Consider the following 21,449-nt stretch of genomic DNA (forward strand, 5'->3'; position numbering starts at 1 on the left):
CCAGCAATTGCACTGTTGGGGATTTACCCCAAAGATACAGATGCAATGAAATGCCGGGACACCTGCACCCCAATGTTTATAGCAGCAATGTCCACAATAGCCAAACTATTGAAGGAGCCTCAGTGTCCATCGAAAGATGAATGGATAAAGAAGATGTGATTTATATACAATCTTTTGTATAAATCAATCATTTATATACAATGATTCCATATACAATGGAATATTACTCAGCCATTAGAAATGACAAATACCCACCATTTGCTTCAATGTGGATGGAACTGGAGGGTATTATGCTGAGTGAAATGAGTCAATCGGAGAAGGACAAAACATTATATGTTCTCATTCACTTGGGGAATATAAATAATAGTGAAAGGGAATAGAAGGGAAGGGAGAAGAAATGGGTAGGAAATATCAGAAAGGGAGACAGAACATAAAGACTCCTAACTCTGGGAAACGAACTAGGGGTGGTGGAAGGGGAGGAGGGCGGGGGGTGGGGGTGAATGGGTGACAGGCACTGAGGGGGGCACTTGACGGGCTGAGCACTGGGTGTTATTCTATATGTTGGCAAATTGAACACCAATAAAAAATAAATTTATTATTAAAAAAAACTCTCCATAGAAACTGATCACATGCTTCTATCTCCAAAGTGCTTAAAACATGCCCATAATTAATAAATTCTTTAAATACCTGAACTGTAATTTGGGAGTGAATATGAAATACAGACATTTTTAGACATCAAGTGCTAGTTTACTAGTGGGCCCTCATGAAAGGAAATTCTAAGATAAAAGAAGGAATAGAGAACAATAAAAAAAACATGTGGAAAGATCCAAACAAGATTTAAACCAGAAAATAAAAACATTAGCTAAAATGATGGGTAATTTGCATGGCGTATAAACAAAATTGCAAGAAAATACTGGGCAAAAATAACATGGAAACTAGAGTGGAGAGATCAGATTAAAAAAATTCTAGCCTCCATGTATTGTTCTGAAGTAGAATGGAGATATAGATGGCATTTAGGGTGCTCACCAAGAGTTCTTGTTCAAATTTTAAGTGTAAAGCAGTTAGTTAAAGATTAGATATAGAACAAATAACTTTTGGGATGCCAGGGTGACTCAGTGGTTGAGCATCTGCCTTTGGCTCAGGTTGTGATCCCAGAGTCCTGGGATCGAGTTCCACAGCAGGCTCCCTGCAGGGAGCCTGGTTTTCCCTCTGCCTATGTCTCTATCTCTCATGAATAAATAAATAAAATCTTAAAAAAAAAAAAGAACAAATAACTTCAAATTATTCAAGAAAAGGAGGGGATGGAAGAAAACTCAATTCTATAAGTGACGGTAAAAAAATTAAAAATGTGTATAGGAAAGGCATATTTATTAGAACAAAATAAATTGATATAGCAAACCCAAAATATATCATTACTAAATAGGAAAAGAATGAACTTACCTATTATTTTTTTAACTTACCTATTAACAATAGAGCTTCAAAATTAGATATTTTTCAAATGTTGCCGTGAGTCATTTACAAGCAAAACACCTAAAATATAAGTACACAGAAAAGTTGAAAATGACAGTGTGTGTATTTATATTTATATGTGTGTTTAAAAAAGCTTTGCTAAAGCAATGAGGGTCATTGCATAGAGATAAAATGTTAAATTTGGCAGGAAGATTTAATAATTCTAATCCTCTGCATACTTAATAACATAACCTCAAAATATATAAAGCAAAAATTTACAGAATTACAAGAAGATTCATAAATTCACAATCACAATGAAAGATGCTTCATTTTATAATTTGTAGGTCAAGCCTGCAAAATTTAGTAAGAATAGAGAACATTCGAATGATACATCGAGCAATTCTGCTCTAACGGGCCAATTGAAACCCAACAATGAACAATTAGAGTACATAATTTGACTTTCAAACACAAATTATGTATTTGCAAAGCAAGTGTCAACAAATAGTAAGGTATCTACATCATGTAGTCAACATTTTTTATCACCATGATGTTAAAACACAGTAACAAAAAAAAAGTTTTAAAATGCTCACATATTTGGAAATTGAGGGGGAAACTTCTAAATGGTTAATAGCTCAAAGAGAAAATAAAAGTTTAAATTAAAAAACATTTAGGAATAAACAATAGTGAAAATACTACATAATAACACAGAATGGTGCTAATGTGGTATTTTGAAATAATAGTATTTAATACTTAGCTTGGAAAAGAAACAAGTCTGAAGACTTTTCAGTGGCGCATGCAACACAAATGCTAGACAATGCACAATGATAGTACCTAGGATTGCGTGATACTGCTGAAACGACAGACAAAGAAATAGGATGGAGTAGAGAGCCCAGAAATAGATGAATACATGTATAAAAACTAAATATGTGCTTAGAAGTCAATGAAGGAAAGGATGGACACTCTATAAATGGTAATAAAAGAACTCCAGATGCACCAAAGTCTGAAAAATGCAAAATTACAAATTTTAGAAGAAATTTAATAATATTTTTATGGCTAAAAAAATATTTTTTATGGCTTACAAGTAAGGAAAAATCTCTTAAATGCAAAACCAAAAGCACAAATCATGAAGAAAGTATTGATATATTCAGTACATTAAAATTAGGAACTTTTGTTCATTAGAAGATACCATAAATAAAGTGAAATGTGAAACTGTGCCGGGAAAATTGATATTTGCAAGCCCATAACTAACAAAGGACTGGTACCAGAATATATGAAGAATTCCTACAAATCAATAAGAATAAACTAAGCAATTAAGAAACCAGGGGAAATTTATAAACTGGCAACTCATAGAAAACTAAATCCAAAAGGCAAGTAAACACACAAAAAAGATGCTCAATCTTACAAGTCATCCGGGAAATAGAAATTTAAAACAATAAAAAGATACTGCTCTGGTCTGAATGTTTGTATCTCTCCAGTATTCATGTGTTGAAATCTAACCCCTAAGGTGATGGTATTTGGAGGAGAGGCCTTTGGGTGGATTACTGGGTCATGAGGGCTGGGATTAGTACCCTTATAAAAGAGGCCCCCCCTCTCCACTGAGCTCTGGAGCCCCTTATGCCAGTGAAAATAGGAAGAGACAGCAGCCCAGAAGACCTTCACTCGAAGGTCTGATCTCAGACTGCCAGCTCCAGAACTGTGGGAAATAAACTTCCATTGTTTGTAAAGTGCCCCATTTGTGATATTTTATTATAGCAACTCGAAGAGACCAAAAGAGGTGCCACTTCACATACATCAAAACTAAAAACGTTTTAAAAGTGTAATAGTACCATGTACTGGTGAAAATGAAAAGCAATGGGAATATTCATACTGAAAGTGGGAATATAATTGGTATAACTACTTTAGAAAGCATTAAGTAGAAGCCATGAAAACAATATATGCATATTTTCCACAATCTAGTGTAGTTTCCTGGGGCTGCCATAGGAAAGTGCCATGAACTGGAGAGCTTCAAACAACAGAAATTTATTCTCTCACAATTCTGGAGCTTAGAAGTCAGAAACTGAGAGGTCAGTAGGGCCATGCTCTCTCTCTCTCTCTCTGAAGCTTCTAGGGGAAGATCCTCTCTTGCACCTCCAGGTTTCCAGTAGGCTAGAGTTTTCCTTGCCTTGTGGCAGCAAACTCGAATGTCACCACTGTCTTTGCATGGACTTCTCCCTGTGTCTCCACATCTTCACATGGCCATCTTCATGTCCAATTGGATTAGGAGCCTACTCTACTCCAGTACAACCTCATCATAACTGAACTAATTATATCTGCAAGCACTTTATTTCCAAGTAAGGTCGCATTCTGAGAACTGGAAGTTAGGAGGACTTCTTGGGCAGGAACACAATTCTACCCATAATGTCTAGCCATATTTGTTGGTTATATATTTAAAAAACATATATGTGTGTGTATATATATGTATATATCTCCCTCTCTCTCATGAATAAATAAATAAAAACTTTTTAAAGAAAAAAAAGAAATAAAAGAGAAGCTTGGAAATACCAACCAAATGGAAGGAATAGAATACATCTTTAAAAAGTGGGCAAATTAATGGACAAATTAATCCACAAATATAGGTAGCTGCAGAGAGAAATTGCAAACTGCAAAATGGATTCCAATAATTACTCAAAATTCCAGCCAGAGAGATGATGAGATTAAAAAATATAAAAGGAATGTCAACATACAGGGAAGAAAGAGGGAGAATCCAATATAATTGGAATTCTAGAAGACAAAAGAGAGAAAAAGGAAAAGATATTGTAAATACAATTTCTGAAAATATTTCAGAATTGTTGAGAGTTGTCAAGTCTCCAGTACAGAAATTCTAATAAATGCAAAAATGGGTAAATATTTCTAGAAATCCACATCAAAATACATCAAAGGGAAATCTGAGAACGTTGTGGAAAAAGAGATCTCAAAAGCAACCAGACAAGGAGCGGTTTGATGATGACTTTTCTATAGCAACAGCAAGAGCCAGAGCACAAAATGCTGAAGAAAAGAAATGTCAAGCTCTAGTTCTATGCCCAGCAAAAATGTCTTTCAAGAAAGAAAATAAAATAAAGTCCTTTTCAGACCCAAAAAAGGGAAAAAAGTCTGATCACCAAAATCACTCCTGTTAACAGAAATTATAAAGGAATAGGGAAATAATCCCAGATGGAAATTTACAGTTGCAAGAAGAAATGGTGTGGTATGATAGGTAGAATAATGACCTAAAGAAGTCACATCCCAATCCTTGGGATCTGTGAATATATTACCTAACGTGGCAAAGGAAAATTACAGTAGCAGATAGAATTCAGTTTGCCATTCAGCTGACCTTAAAATAAGGAGGATGTCCTGGATTATTGAAGTGGACCCAGTTTAATCACAGTGGTCCTTAAATGTGGAACAGGGAGGCAGAAGAGGAAGTTGGAGAGATGGCAGCTTGAGAGAGACTTGGCCCAACATACTGACTGTGAAGATGGAGGAAGAGAGTCCAGAGCCAAGGAACGTGGGCACCTTGTAGAAGCTGGAAAAAGCATGAAGAAATGGATCCTGCTTAGAACTTCCAGAAAGGAATGCAGCTCTGCCAACACCTTGATCTGGACCCCAGTGAGACACACAGAACTAGACCAGAGAACTGCAAGATAATAAATTTGGGCTGTTTAAGCGACTAAGTTTGTAGTGGCAATGGGAAACTAATGCAGATGGGGAGCAAGGGTATTAGTACATACCTGTGCAAGCATAACAAGGGTTACAGTATAAAATAACAAGAGCAATGCCAAATTTGAAGGAAACGGGATAGAATTTAAATATTGAACCATAATAGCATACATATTATAGAGAATATATTAGTCAGAGTCCTGTCAGGACATTAGAAAGATCACAGTGATTTGAACACAGAAAATTTAATATAAAGAATTATTAATAGCGACTGAAGTAATATGGAATTAGCTAGTGAGAATGAAAGGGATTTATAAATAAGACAAGAATGGTAGATATAAGGAACAACCACTATGTTTTGGGTGGGTTAGAGTACCCAAGGAAGAGTCCTCCACACTTCCCCCAGAACTGAGATCCAAACGTCTCTGGAAAAGGCAAAGCTTGGCTCACTGGACAGCAGAGAATTCACTGAGGTGCAGTGCCAGTAGGACCTGTTAGAATCTGCCCTCTGGGGTGCCACTAGAGGCTGCAATCAGGTGGGCATCAAGCCTCAGAATTTGAGAGGTGCTAGAGGAAGCTGCTGGCTGCTGCTGGAAAGAGCCACCAGAAAGGCTACTCTCTATGGAAAGGTAGTTTACTTCTCCAAGCAGGTAGGGTCAGCAGTTCCAGGCCAGCTGTGTAGAAACAGGGCACGTAGAAAGATCACTAGAAATTGTCATAATTCATTAAGTGTGTGTGATGAAATAGCAGTGTGAGCACTGAAAGAGTAAACACAGAAGATGTAACTGCCAAGCAAGTATCCTGAAAAATAAAATTAGAAGAAAAACAATACTAGCAACAGCAACTCGATCAATTCAAAGAAGACAAAAGAAGAGTAAGGCGGAACAGAAACAGAAACAGTGGAACAAATAGCACATAATTAGCACTCAGACATAAGCACGACTTTTTAAAAATGTAAACTCTTCAGTTAATAACTCTTCAGTTAAGAGACATGGATTGCCTGATTAGAAAATAAATCTTACTATATATGTCAACTTCAAGAGATGTAATTAAACATATTGTCTGAAACAGAGGGACTTAGTAAGATGAAATTCAAAGGATGTATAAAGAGAGATGAAGCAAATACTAACCCAAAGAACACAAGTAGTTCTATTAACATCTGCCAAAGCAGGCTTTAAGGTAAGAAGGTTCACTACTTCAATATCAAATATTCAATTCACAAAGAAGATAAAACAGCTCTAAACTTCTAGTTTCTTAATAACAGAGCCTCAAAATCCATATGGTAAAATGTTGAAAGAACTAAGGGAGAAACAGAAATTGTACTGTTCAGAGTAGGGAACTTTGCCAGACCTCTTTCAGTAACTTCTTTTAGACATTAATAAGGTAAAAAAAAAAAAAAAAAGAGTAAAGGGATAGAAGACATACAGGAAAATAATTGAGGTGAATAAAAAGGGCATTAAAGCACATCATACCCAACCAATGGAGAATATGTGTTCTTTTCAAATACACAGAAACCATTTGTAGTAGTTAATATCGCTAGTCTCAATTCCATGAAAAGTGTGACCTATGCACTGTGTTCTCTGTCTACAACACAAGTTATAAACAAACAAACAAACAAAATATAAGAAGACAAAGAGCTTTAAACTTTTTATCTTTGGAAGCTTGGAGACACACTGAAAACAATCCTAAATCAAAGAAGAAAACATAGCAGAATTAAAAAACCAAGCAGAAGTATTGAATAGCAGACATTTTGGGCACAGCTAAAGCAGCACTTAGAGGGAAGTTATATCCTTAGTGGTTATATTAAAAAATAAAAATATTCACATTTAATGAGCTAAGCAAAGGACACTAAAATAACTTCCAAACCAAGCAAAATAAAAGGAATAATAAAGATAAAAACAGAAAACCATTAAATAGAAAGAAAATGATGGAAAGAGGAACAATAAAGATAGAATTTGGTGTTTGAAAAATATTATTGAAATAGGAAAAACTCTTAAATAATCAATCCAGAAAAAGAGATAAAACATAAGCAATATTAAGCAATGTTAAGAATGAAAAGAAGGACAAAATTAATGTGCTAGAGACATTAAAAAGATAAGAGGGTATGCTAAACAATTTATACTGATAAATTTTAAAACTGATGCAATAAATTCCTAAAAAGCTGAAAATTGTCTTCAAAATGTCAATGTTCTGAAAGATATTTCAAACAGGCTTGGGACTAAGTCTAGCAAGAAGGAAACTAAAGAAAAATGGAGAATGCAACATAGGATTATTTTCTTGGAGCCTAGATCAATTTAAAAAAATTTAAAACCTATAAATGATACTACTAGAACATTAGGGGAAATATGAATGTTATTGAATGTTAGATAAAATAATAATATCAGTGCCAAAGTGCCAAATTACCCGTGAGTAGTACTAGGAAAACACTACATAGTGAAATATTTACAGGTGACATTTTTATATCTACAGCTAACTCTTAAGTGACCCAGAAAAAAGATGTATGTGTATCTCTAGTTATGCATTGTCTGTGTGAGTGAGTGGGACAGAGAAGAGGAGAGGGAGTGAGAGTTCAAGGAAGCAGGATACAGATGTGGCAAAATGTTAAAAATCAGCAGATCAAGGTTGAGGGTATATGTATGTTCATTGAGATATTCTTGAAACTTCCAGTTGGTTTGAATAATCTCAAAATAATTTTAATACAAGTTAACAATATAAACATTATATACAAAAGAACTATAATAAAAACACAATTAGGAATATTAACTCAAACAATACAGGAAGTGATCCAGTAATTTAAATCTTCTCTCATAAAAAACACTAGGCTAATATTTTCATAAACTTTTAAGGAATTGATAATTCCAATCTTACATAAAATTTTCTAAATTATAAAAAAAAAGCAAGAATGACTCCAAATTCGTTCTGTGAGTGTACATAATCTCGATGACCAAATCTGACAAGGAGAGTCTAGAATAGAGAAAATTACAAGATAACCCCACTCATGATCTCAGACGCAAATGTTCCCCTCCTTCTGAAAACAAAATTATCAAGCTGACCTAATGGAGTATTAAAAATTGGTGCTTATTTCAGAAATTCAAGGTTCATTTAATTTTAGAAAATAGAGTAATATAATTCACCACGTTAACATATTTAAAGAAATAACTGGGATGCTAAATTAAAATATGCAGAAAGGTGTTTTTAAAATTCAATATATATTCATGATTTTTTAAAAGTCTCGTAAAACCATGAGTATAAAAACTATGGCAGAGGGCAGCCCAGGTGGCTGGGTGGTTTAGCGCCACCTTCGGCCCAGGGCCTGATCCTGGAGACCCGGGATCAAGTCCCGCATCGGGCTCCCTGCATGGAGCCTGCTTCTCCCTCTGCCTGTGTCTCTGCCTCTCTCTCTCTCATGAATAAAAAATAAAATCTTAAAAAAAAAAAAAACTATGGCAGAAACTTCCACATTCTTATCAAATGAATATATGTAATTTGTATACATATCTATGTAATATATACTATACATGATATATATTAGTACATGTATTAATCTTGTGTGCTAAATGTCATATGTAATTGTGGAGCTGAAAGCTTACCCTTTTTTAACTGATAATAAGGTAAAGATGTTATTCTTTTGTTCAGTTTTGCACTGGAGGACTTAGAGCATGATTTTATTTATTTTTTAAGAGTTTTTTAAAAGATTTTATTAATTTATTTATTATTTATTTATTATTTTATTAATTTATTCATGAGAGACACATTAGCCAAAGGCAGATGGTCTACCACTGAGCCACCCAGGTGCCCCAGTGAGCATGATTTTAAAAAATAAAGAAAGAAGAAGAAGGCATAAAGATTGGGGGAAAGAGGAAATGAACAATTATTGTTTGCAGATTATATGACTGAATGTGGAAGTAAAAAAAATCTATAGAAAAATCATTAAAGTCAATAAGAGCCTTTAGCAAGATTATTGGACACAAAAATATGCAAAAATCATTTGCCTTTCTGTATACCAGCCACAATAATTAAAAATATTAAGAAAACTATCAAAAAATAACTAGGAATAATTACAAGAGACCTCCACAGAGAACACTATAAAACATAAGAGACATTAAATAGACTTAAATAAATTAGAGAAACCAAGTTATGAGTCTGAAAGTATTTTTATTTTAAAGAGGTGATTTCTCTCTAAAAAAAGTGTTATGTCAATTCAATGCAATCCCAATAAGAATCCAAAAAGTCGTATTTATCTGTTTATTTGGTGGGACTTTGTAACCTGATCTAAAATACATTCATAAGTATAAAGTGCCAATAAAAACCAAGACACTCTTGCAGAACAAGGTGGTAAATTTTGTCTTACCTTGTATCAAGAATTATTATAATGTTATAGTAATTTAGATAAAAAGCTATTTGCTCAAAGACAAACAGCCCAGTGAACTAGAATAGAGTATAAGGAAACATACATGCATATATGGATAAAGAGATTTTGGATATAATGAAGACATAGTATCTTTTCAATGAATTGTGCTGGGACAATTAGATATGCATAAGGAAAAACCAATGAAATTCTGTGCCTACCTTATACCAATTCCTAGTGCATAAAAAAACCTATATGAAAGGTGAAACTATAAAGTTTTTAGAAGATAATATAGGAGAATATCTTCATGACCTAGTGGTAGAGTAGTTTAATATATATTTAATATATATATATACACACACACATACATAGATACATATGAAATACTAACCATAAAATAAAAAATTAATAAATGTGATTACATTAAATTAAAAATGTGTATTCATCTAGTATAATAAAAAGAGTGAAAATAGGAGCCACAACTGGGAGAAGATATTTGTGCTACATCTAATTGAACTAGGGTCTAGTATCCCAAATGTATGTAGGTGCTTCCTAATTTACAATGAGAATTATAGCCACCAGATTGTACAAAATTAAAAAGCCTACTCTTATCAAACATTAATGACAACCTGGAACAATGGGAATTATATTATTAATGGGGGTGTAAGTTCCTGCAATTCTTTGACAAACTGTTTTACATAGCCAAATTTAAGATATACATCCAGTGACCAATAAGTACTACTGTAGATGTTTACCTTGGAGAAAGTGCACACATGGACCAGAAGACATGTATAAGAGTGCTTATTGCCACACTGTTTGGGATAGCTCCCAACTGTAAACAGCCCAAATGTTAATCCACAGTAGAAGGGATAAGTAAATTGTGACATCTTCACTCAATGGAATACAACAAAACAACCAAAATGAACATACTACTCCTATACACTCAAAAACAAAGCCATGAATACACCATGCATACAACCCAAAAACATAATGTTGAGCAAGAGAAGCCAGACACAAAAGACTGGCTAGTTAGGATATTATTCCATTCATATAAAATCTCAAACCTAGGCAAAAAGAAATTGTATTTCTTATGGGTGGATTCATATATGGTAAATCTATAAAGCAAAGCACAGGAATGATTATGACAAAAGCCAGGAGGGGCTTCCTATGGAGCTGTAAGACCCTGGAGGGCAGGAACCAGGTATTTTTATGTTTGTCCAAAACATCTAGTGCAGACCAGACACACAGTTGGCACTCAAGAAATGTTTATTAGTTAGATGCTACAGTGTCTACAATATACGTTATTAAAAGTTAATTGTTAAACATTTTGTGGCCTAAACTTCTCTGCATCTCAGGCCACAGGTTCCAGCAACACAATCACAAAACATCCCCTGCTGTTCATGACTTTTCACGCAATGTTTGCAGAGAGCTCTTGCAGACAACACTTTTATTTTAGGCAATGGACACTAAAAGGAAGGAGGGAGGGAGGGAGGGAGGGAGGGAGGGAGGGAAGGAAGGAAGGAAGGAAGGAAGGAAGGAAGGAAGGAAGGAAGGAAGGAAGGAAGGAAGGAAGAGAAGGAAGGGAGAGAAGGGAGGGAGGGAGGGAGAGAAGGGAGGGAGGGAGGGAGGGAGGGAGGGAGGGAGAGAAGGAAGGAAGGAAGGGAGGGAGGAAGGAAGGGAGAAAAAAGGAAAATACCAGACCCCCCCAGAACTTCCCCGCAAGGATCTCACATCATGATAGGGAGGCACGAAAAGAGACAATGACAGAAGAGGGTAGGTCATTAAAACATTGCTAATGATTAAGTATGTTACATCTCCTGCGAAAATGAATTGCTTTTAATAGGACATTCAATCCTCCAGCCAGCACACACCAAAGGAGGTTGGAGGGAGAAATTCTGGCCAGCAAGGAGGGAAGGGAAAAGAGATTTGAAAATAACCCAAATCTTACCACTTCTACTTACCTCTAGTGGTTGCTGGTTACTTCTAGAAGAAAACATGCTGAGCTTACCACCCCCCCCCCCCCACTCCCATCATGTTCCTTAGCATACACAGGAGAGGCTGGGAAACTTGTGCTGGATTTTGACAATGAGGATGAGGGCCAGGAAACCTGAGAAAGGTAGTGAAGGGCATCACTGCATCACTCATGGAAGAAGGTGGTCATCTGGTAAGATGTTCTATCTTGGAAGGAAGCCAGAGGAGCCTGGAATCCAGGGATTGAGACATGCTGGCCAGAGCGGTAGGTGGAGCTGGCCTCTGGCTCAAGGAGGTGGTCCAGGGGGCCTCCCAGAGTGGCCCTAGACGGACTAGTGGACTGAGCTGTCAGTTATCACATGTTTATTTCTCTAGCACTTGTAGTGGAGTCTCGGTTAAATATTCCTGCCTGTGCCAGCTGCTGCCCACAGGGAAATAAGCGAAGAGCTGCAAGTCTCTAGGATCAGAAGAGGAGTGGAGCTGCCTGAGGCCGCTGTGGTGATGCAGCCTGAACTGGCCAGGAGTGTCCCAGGAGAAGCCGCCCAGGGGAAGACAGGACTCAGGGCTGCTGAGCCCAACTCCCTCCTGCAGCTCTCCTCCCAGCATCTCAGCCCCCTGCCCACGTGACAGGCCCCTTTGGTTTCACTAAGGGCATCAGCAGGTCTCACTTTGCCTGGGCTAGCGCAGGGTGGCAGAGGGATTCTGTTTCTCCCTAGGAGACTGCATTTCCCCAGGAAGCATTAGGACGTTGGACAAGTTGCGCAGTGGATGATCACAAAGCAGGACAGATGGGGGCTTGCAAAATCTCTTTTCCAAATATATCTCAAAGGGTTTTTGAGACAACTGTCAGTGGCTCCATAGGACATGGGGTGCCTGGTGGAGACACAGGGTGAGAATGGCCTAAAAAGCCAACCTTTCTCTGAGGCCTAATTTGTCACTCTTGGGTCGGGGAGCAAGTAGGGGCATGTTCCCGATTTAGTCTCTGTCTTGTCCCGTTCTGAGGGAGAGATATCCCAAGGCCAGCAGACCGGGCTGCTCTGTTTTCACAGCTGTGCACTGGTTGCTGTTACCAGTTCATGGAAGAGAGATCTCCAGCATAGACAGGACTCCCAGAAGAACAGAGAGTGAGCTAAGTTCCCAAAAGAGTTTTTAGAGGCAACAACAAACAAACAACTCGGATGTGAAACCTGAGGACAGGGTCTTCTGTTAGCAGAGGCTGACTTAGAAGAGCAACCTCACTTCCAGACTCCAGGGGCTAATGTCCTGGAATCAAGCTCAATGTGTAATCAAGGCTATGAAAAAAGGAGATCATCTTTGCCTGCCAGTTTTAATTACATTGTGGGGAAATAATGATTAACTAGAGCCCAAGACAGCTAGCTTCTTAAAATACCAAGGAGAGCAGCCACATGCTATTTGAAAGTATATTGCTGCCATCACAGCAGAAAACAAAGGCATGTCAGATGTGGCTTCCTGTCTACAGATCCCAGATCTCCAGTCAGGTTTCCAATCCAAGAAATAACAGGGAGGCGCTGAGATTCCAGCTCCAAATTATTCCTGCAAGCACTGCCTCTCCAACTTATCCAATTACAAAGTGGAGTTTTAGGAAAATGAATGCTCGTACAAATCTGGAAATATCCAAAGTGGCACATTGTTTTGAGACATGTCATTACAGTTCTGCTTAAACCCCGGGTTTATTTCTGCTTGGGACATTTGCACAGGCAAGAGCAGATGAGTCAGGGGCAAGTGGAAGGCTCTCAGGGCTGTGTTGAGGAGAAGAGAGTGCGGTAGAATGGAGTGGGTGTTGAGAAAGTCCACAAATCCACTTGATTTAACTCTTTACGCATCACCTCTACAGTTGGTAAGAAAACTCCAAATCTTCCACTTATCCAAAGACTGGAGAGGAAAGCATGCATCCATGGAGGAGAAACACACTTGAAAGAACCAAAGAATTTTCATGTCTAATAAAAATAAAATTGGACTGCCACTGAGGGAAATGGAAATGGACTTCTGAAAAGAGATGAATTTGGTGGTTTCCGACCCATGGAGTGTAGTCCAATAGCTCTCATGGAATAGGGCATGTATCCTGAAGAAACTGGTAACAAAAAAAGATAAGGGGGTTATGGACAAGCTGTGCTCCTGTGACTTGGACCAGAGATTTCCAAATTAAACTGGTTAGATATTGGCCATGCTGGAGGAAGTGCGGGATTTAGCCATTTCCACCCAAGCCCTCGGTGGTAGGCAGTTTGGAATCCACCCTGTGCCTCTGTCCTCAGATTGTGATGTGCTTTGCAGACCACCGATGCCTCCTGGCCTGGTCTGGGAGAGCACCCTTTGCCAATCTCTAGGCTCTCCGCCCACCCAACTGTGGAGCCCTGCCTGGCCTGTGACCAGTGCATTCTCTGTGCCATTTGGCAGCTTAAAAACAAGTAGAGTATACAAATGGCCCGTGTGGGCAGCTGGCCTCTTCCTCTTCCTAACAAAGAGGTTATGGCAAAAGCTATTCGAGTTTCTCTCCAAATGAAGCTAAAGACGACATGTAAATCTTTCTGCTTGTTGGAAGGTTGCTGCTTTTCGAAAGAAATTCAAAATTAAAGATTCTGCAGTATAAATGTGTGTTACAGAAAGTAGTAAGATGACCATTGATTGGATGTCGAAGAAAGAATCACATCTCAGATATTGCAGAGCCTCGTATACACAAAACTCCCAGAGAATTTTGAGCTCCCCACAAAGTTAATCCCTTCAGCCTTAAAATACTCACCATGCATACTGCATACACACAAACTATTTTTTCTAGGCTATGCAAACCTTATAAAAAACTGAGATTTGATTCACTGATGTAGAAATAAGCATGACTCAATCCTGCTCCGTAACAGAGTACCACATGTGAAAATGGCTTCAGTAGGAACAATAAAGGTATTATGATGATTTTTCTTATAGGTTAATCTTCTGGGTCTCACAGGGAGTTTACCCTACCTGGATGCTGGGAGGCTGAGCCGGTGGACATCGTACACAAAACCCCTTCTGGGAATGGCTGGAACATGCCTCAGCAGGCTGGACAGCAAATCACAGGTTTCTGCTTGCAGGATGGTTTTCAGTTGAATTCGGCAAGTATTTATCGAGCTCCTTGCTGTGCCCAAAGCCCAAGCTAGACTAAGCTAGGATAAAAGACAGAGAGGGAACATACTGATGGCTCCAGCCAGAGAGGAAGATGATCTAGGCTCAGAGGAGATGCTCCCGGCCTCGGCTGGGTTGGGATTTGGGACATGTCAGGCTGGAGAATGTGCTTCCAGCATATTCATCCAGAGTCTGCCCATGGCAAGTTACATTAGAAGCCCTTCAAGGGAGGCAACATGGAAAGAGAGGGCATTTCAAGACCCCCATCTCGAGACAGAGGGTGGGGGTGAGGTGAGTCATGGCTGGACACGAACTGAGGGGGAGTCAGGTTGGTAGCCCAGGAGTAAGAGGGGGGCCATAAATGCAATCAGTTATGTGGTGTCAAAGGCCATGCAGGGAAGACCCTGAGCCTGACCTCTCCCCTGTATTTTATTTCCAGAAGGCAGTTGCCCCACAGTGATAATTCCAATCCCAGTTTGGGATCCCAGCCCTCCTCATTGCAATAGTGGAGCACTTCATTTCTAACCAAGAATGCAAGCTCCAGAGTAGATATGCTTGGGATTAAATTCTGGCTCTGATACTTAAACTTCTAAACCTCCATTTCCTCACCCATAAAGGGGGTAATAGTAACAATACCTCCCTGACAGGGGTAATGTGGAGGCTGATGAGATCATTTCAGCACAAGGGCAGGCAGACAGGAAGCATTCCATACATGTTGCTATTGCATTCATTTCTCAGTGAATATAAATTAAGTGCCCATTAAGACTGTGTCAAGCCTATGCCCTGGGCCTCACAGAAATAAACCCAACGGAGTCACCATCCTATGTGAATGTATAAAGAGATGAATGAAGAGAAAACAGTTATACCACAGGCAGCAAATGCTATGAGAAAGGGAGCCAAGAGGCTGTTGGAACATGAAGGAAGTTCCCTCTATCCAGCCTGGGGAAGGGTGAAGCTTCTTGGAAGGTTTGATACCTGATTTGCCTTGAAAGGGGAATAGTAACTAACTTGGTGTAAGGGAGTATGGGAAATCAGAAGGGCATCTCAGAAAGGGGATCCAGCATGAGCAAAAGTAGGAAGGTTGTAAGCAAGCAAAGCAGTGTTTGGAGAGAAAAGATAATTTGCCCAGGGTTGCAGGAACATTCTGCACAGAGCAGAGGGTGTAAGAGCCAGGCAGAGGCAAAGCTTTACAAGAGACACTAAGTGACTTGGATGCTCTCCTAGGGGTGGGGGTGGGGGTGGGGGAAGTGGGGAGTCAGGAGAGGGACCTGCATTCCAGAAGGGTCCCACTGGCATTATTGACTAGCTCCCAACAGAAAGAGCGAGAGAGAGAGAGAGAGAGAGAGAGAGAGAGAAAGGGAGCCTAAGAAGACCTAATAACCAGGAGTTCTTGGCAGTAATCCAGGGCAGAGATAACAGGGGCTAGACTGAGGGCAGTAGAATCTAGAAAGATTTAGGAAGTAAAATTGTTGCATGTAAACTGTGAAGGGAGAAATCCAGGTCAGGCTTCTAACATGGGAAGCTGAATGATGGTGGCACCAGTGTCCAAAGCAGAGCAAGCAGGAGAAAGGCAGGTTGGGACAGGAAGGTAAGGAGCTTGGGTCTGAGGCAAGTTGAATTGGGCTGGCTCAAAGGGCCCAAGGTGAGACAGTAAGGAAGGGAGGGTGACATTGGTGATGGGGCTAAAGCAGGTGTCTGGGAGACAGCACCCGAGCAGGAAGGGCTGAAGCCTGCTCCTGTCAGGGCTCCTGCAGCATACCTCGCCCTCTACCAGGCTGTACAGGCCCCAAGTATAGCTGTTTGCAGCAATGAGAAGGTGTCATGACTCTTCATGACTCATCTTCTCTTGCAGATGATCCTGGTGCCATGAAAACAACTTCTTCACTGGTGCTCTCGTCTCCTGCCTCTCTGCCCTCAAATGCTTCCCCCTCCCCTCTGCTCTTTCTAAAGGACTACATAAACCACCACTTACTTCCTTGTTTGGTCTTGCATGGTTCCCCACTGGCTTCACAAATCCAGCAAATCTCTTCAGCATGGTGGTTTGATAACTTTCTACTCATATAGTATCTACATGGTTTTCAAACAACTAAACAGAGAAAAGAATAAGTGTAATTAGCTACCTGGATATTTTAGAACAGATAGAGATGGTCTCAGCACCCTTCAGGATCTTTAGCCCATCCATTCTATCAGGTAATACCTTGGCCCCAAATATTGCCAACTTCTAGCTTGTCCTAGAATTTCAGAAATGGCAGGGCACTGAACACTGAAGATTTCCCCACCTCCTGCAAGGCCTTCATGTATAGTTCCTATTGCCACTTCTCAACTATCCTTCCTTTCCACGCCTACTGCCTTTCTTTAGGGAAATACATATTAAAGCATGTCTCTGGTGCTATCCTTTCTCATGTCAGACTCCTACATGTGCTGTACCTCTTTTCCTCTATCCCCAAAGCCTTTCATCTCCCCTCCCTTTGATTTTTGCCAGACTAATTACACAGAGACTCAGCATGGAGTAGGCACCCAGAATAGACAAGTTAATTTCTCTAAAAACCCATGACTAAGTTTGTTTCCCCTTCACGAGCTTCATCTAGATGCCAGACAACTGCTCAACCCTTGCCTCCTCCAAAGAGTCAGCGAGGTCTGCAGTAGCATCGGTTTCTAACCATGAGGACTCATTAACACACCAAGGGGAAGCCACTGTAGGAAGGATCGTTTGCTATCTTGTGGCAGGAACATGATTATAAACTGGAGCAAGTGGCCTTTGGGGAGTGGCACCATTTAATTGTTATCTCTTGCCTTCTCCATTATTCTAAGAAGCTGAGGTAGAAAATGAATATGAAACAGTTATGTCATTCCCCAAAGTAATAACTTTCCTTTTAGACAGTGTCTACATGGTTTTTAAACAACTGAATGGAAAAGTAGAAAGTGAGTCCATTGCTCAGCTGTTTTATTTTTTTTTATTTATTTATTTATTTATTTATTTATTTATTTATTTATTTGCTCAGCTGTTTTAGACCAGGTAAGGATGGTCTCAGAATCCCCCAGCATCTTCAGCCCTTCCATCCTGGTGTGTGACACCCAAGCCCCACATAGCCCAACTTACCAGGGAGCCTTCGCTTGCATTTTAGGACTAGAAAATAATCTCAGAGGCCATATAATCTCACAGTGTCATTACAAATATTAAGGGAATGAAATCTCAGGCCCACTTATAAGTCTAGATGTACTGCATCCAATTAACTGCACACCTAAAACTTCAGGGAACAGGAAAAATTTCCAAGAAGGTCAAAGCACTAAAAATGCTCCATTCGGAGCATGAGGTCTCTCCTCTAGGAGCTGATGAGGAAAGAGATCATTTAAATGGGAACAAACAGATAATTAAATGGGAAATCATAAGGAGAAGTACTGGAATCTGTGTAAGCACTGGTGGGAGGGGGCAGTTAACCCAGAAGGGGGAAAGCAGTGCCAGCCTCTTATAGGAAAAACTGGACTGAGACCTCAGATACGAGTTAGTGAGGTAAAGTGGGGGAGCAGTACAGTGATGTAGACGAGAGAAACTGCATGTACAAAAGCCTTAAGGTGAGAACTCAGGGAAAATTTTGTAGATGAAAAGTGGTTCAGAAACATTGAGCCTTGGATTTCGAGATCGGGTAGGGAATAATGACGGGGAAGCTGGACAAAGAAGCCAAGGCCAAGCTCTGGCACATCTTGTATCGTAATAGTAATGCATAGTAACACTGAGCAATTTAGATCTTCTCCTGAGGTCAATGGGGAGAAATTGAAGGGGAGTGACATGGGCAGATATGCTTTTTAAAGTGATCGCTTCACTCCAGCTGCAGGGGAGGGAAAGGCCTGGAGAACCAGTAGGGAGCTACAGCCAAACAAGAGATGAAATGCAGAAAGGGCAGCAAGAATGGAAAATGGGGGAGGGGCAGAAATATTTAAAAGGCGGACTAGAGAGTTATTGGTTATTGGTTAATGTGGGACATTAGGGATAGGAAGGAATCAAGGGTGAGAGCAGGTTAAAACTCGGGGGACTGGGTAATGGCATCCACTGAATGAAGAACCCCCAAGAGGAGGCACCAGTGTGGAGCAGGGACATAAGAAGAAGTGTCTCACTTACTACTTATTGTTACTTATTTATTACTATAGGCCAGGCATGAAGATCAATGTTTTTCCTGTTAATACCTCATTTAATCCTCACTACAACATTATAAATTAGGCAATACTATTATGCCTAATTTACAAATAAGGTACTGAGGCACAGAGACATTAAGCACTTTTCCCCAATATCTCACCACTCATGAGGGGCTGAGCCAAGATTCAGACATAAGATTGAGTGGAAATCAACAATACTGTTCAGCTTGGGATGCTAACTAGAGACAAGAATGGAGATATTAGAGAGGTAGCCCAAGTCTAGATTTTGGGAGAAAAGTCAGCCTGGTATCCCGTAAGTCAAGTGAAGAAAAGGTTTCAAGAAAGAGGGAGTGATCGACAGTGCAGATGTTACTGAGAGAGGAGCCCAAAGACTGGAACTAGATTATTGGACTTGGCAACATGGAGGTGATTGATCTCAACATGAGTGGAATCAGTAAAGTGGTGAGGACAAAAGCTATTTGGAGTAGACTCAGAAAAGGGGGAAGTGAGGTGTGGAGACATTAAGTGTGTACTCTCCCAAAGAGCTTTGCTTCACCACTGGAGTAGAGGAATAGGGCAGTGGAGAGGAATACAGGATCAGGGAAAGTTTTGTTGTTAAGACTGCAGCAGGCTTGGGGCATCTGGGTGGCTCAGTTGGTTAAGCATATACCTTTGGCTCAGGTCATGACCCTGGGGTCCTGGTATCAAGCCATGAGTGGGGCTCCCAGCTCATGGGGGAGTCTGCTTCTGCCTCTGATCCTTCCCCTGCTCGTGTTCTTTCTTTCTCAAATAAATAAGCTTTAAAAATAAATAAATAAAAAAGACTGCAATAGGCTTGTATGCTGATGGGAATGAGTCAATAGAAAAGGGCATTTTCATATTATAAAAATGAGAGAAAGGAAATCCCTGGGAGAAAACCCAGCCTGCAGGTGGAATGGTCGGCTTCAGATAGGACCAGAGGAGTGTGTCACAGGGAGAAAGGAGAACACTTGGACGGGAAAGGCCGATGGGCATTCTGGTGGGAGAGTGAAGCAGCTTTCTTCTATTTTCTCAGAGAAAGAATTGCATGATTATAAACTGACAGTAAGGAGATGCTGGAAGCTTGAGAAAAGAAGGGAGGTGTGGAACACTATCTAGATCCGGGGACCCACTTGGGATCTGTGATGGTAAATTTAAAGTGAGAACTGATGTGTTTCTCCAACCATGTTTATCTGCTTAGTTGCTTGTGTAGAATGGATGGAAAACTGGCTTTAAGCACAGGAATTGGGTTTTTCCAGGAAAAGGACAATGAAAGGAAAGAAAAGCAAGGGTGTGTGTTCAAGAGCAAATAGTAATGAAATACACATTTGAGAATAAAGGAAATAGGCCTGATGGGTAGTGGAAGTTGGCAGGACTCAATCTTAGGGTCCCAGGGAGTCCAAGAATTGCTAGAGTGAATTCAGCGAAGGTAGCACAGGACACAGATGGGAAGCTGGCAGTGGTCAGTTTGCTGTGCTCTGAGTTAAGGCTTTACAGGTGTAGTTATTGCTAATGAGGACGTCTTTGGTGTGCCCGTGGGAGGGGGTACTGAGGTGGAATGGATGAAAATATCACCAAAGGTGGGCAGGTAAGCAACTAAGAGGTCAAAAAGTTGGGTGCCTCATTCCAGGAATGCCCAAGCCACCAAAAATGATGGCAGCAATCATGGAAGACAGAAATACAGTGAGCCACAGGACGCCTGGGTGGCTCAGTGGTTGAGCATCTGCCTTTGGCTCAGGTCATGATCCAGGGATCCTGGGGTCAAGTCCCACATCAGGCTCCCCACAGGGAGCCTGCTTCTCCCTCTGCCTGAGTCTCTGCCTCTCTCTGCGTGTCTCTCATGAGTAAATAAATAAAATCTTAAAAAAATAAAAAAGAAATACAGTGAGCCAGAAATAAAAATCTCTGACGACTAGTACCTGAAGAAGACGGAGTAAGACAGCATATGATTGCACTGAACGAGGCTAGATGGCATCTCATCCAAGGATATGCAAGTCAAAGAGGATGGAGGCCTGTCTCAGAAGAAGGAAGAAATGATCATCGGGAAATGGAATAAGGGCAAAGAGGACATTGAGCTCGAGTCTTGGCTCCAAAGGAAAGACAGCCTCTGCTTGCAAAGACTGCTGAAGAAGCCAAGTCCTTGGGGGAAAATCAAGTGTCAGAGAGAGCAGGAAGGTGGAGGGATCCTTTTGAGAAGAGGGCTCTGCATTCCAGGGGCACAAGGGAAGCATAGCGGAGGGTGGCCAAGGGGGAGCTTGGGCCACACAGAGCTGATAGATAATGTGGGTGAGGAAAGAGGCCCGCAGCGACACAGGGCCTGATGAGATGACTCCTGGTCGTCCCTCAGGCCTGCTGTGTCACAGGTTCTTCTTTGGGGTACACTTCAGGTCACTGACATCTGGTGGGTGGTGGGAGCTGCGGGTCTGAGAGAGAAAAGAGGCCACACTCGACACACAGCCTTGGGAGCTGGAAGCCTACAGATGGAACGTGTGAGACCATCCAAGGATGGGGACGCTGCGATGAGCAGAGGACCGAGAATTCCCAGCAACACCAACCCGAAGAGGTGGCAGAGGTTAGAAAAGTCACTCAGAAGGACAGAAGGGGCTTCCAGAGGAGATGGAGAAAAACAAAACACTGGGGCCATGGAGGCTGTAGGAAGATGCTGAAGGCAAATGCTGCAGAGAGGTCGGCCAACGTAAGGAAGGGATGCTTTCCATGGGATTTAGCAAAGGTCACTGGTGGC

General features: G+C 40.5%; 1 long non-coding RNA gene across 1 annotated transcript in view; it reads right to left on the reverse strand.

The window, feature by feature from the left end:
• Window positions 1-1,455: 1,455 nt before the first annotated feature.
• The window catches only part of LOC140613941 (uncharacterized), a 52,822-nt gene continuing 32,828 nt past the window's right edge, over window positions 1,456-21,449 (reverse strand). Inside the window, exons 2-4 of the long non-coding RNA XR_012014872.1 lie at window positions 16,530-16,643; window positions 14,417-14,598; window positions 1,456-1,530 (exon numbers count right to left, since the gene is read on the reverse strand). This is a non-coding gene — a long non-coding RNA (uncharacterized lncRNA). The remainder of the gene's footprint in view (window positions 1,531-14,416; window positions 14,599-16,529; window positions 16,644-21,449) is intronic.

Source organism: Canis lupus, chromosome 22 (genome assembly GCF_048164855.1).
Source record: "Canis lupus baileyi chromosome 22, mCanLup2.hap1, whole genome shotgun sequence".
Classification (NCBI taxonomy): domain Eukaryota; kingdom Metazoa; phylum Chordata; class Mammalia; order Carnivora; family Canidae; genus Canis; species Canis lupus.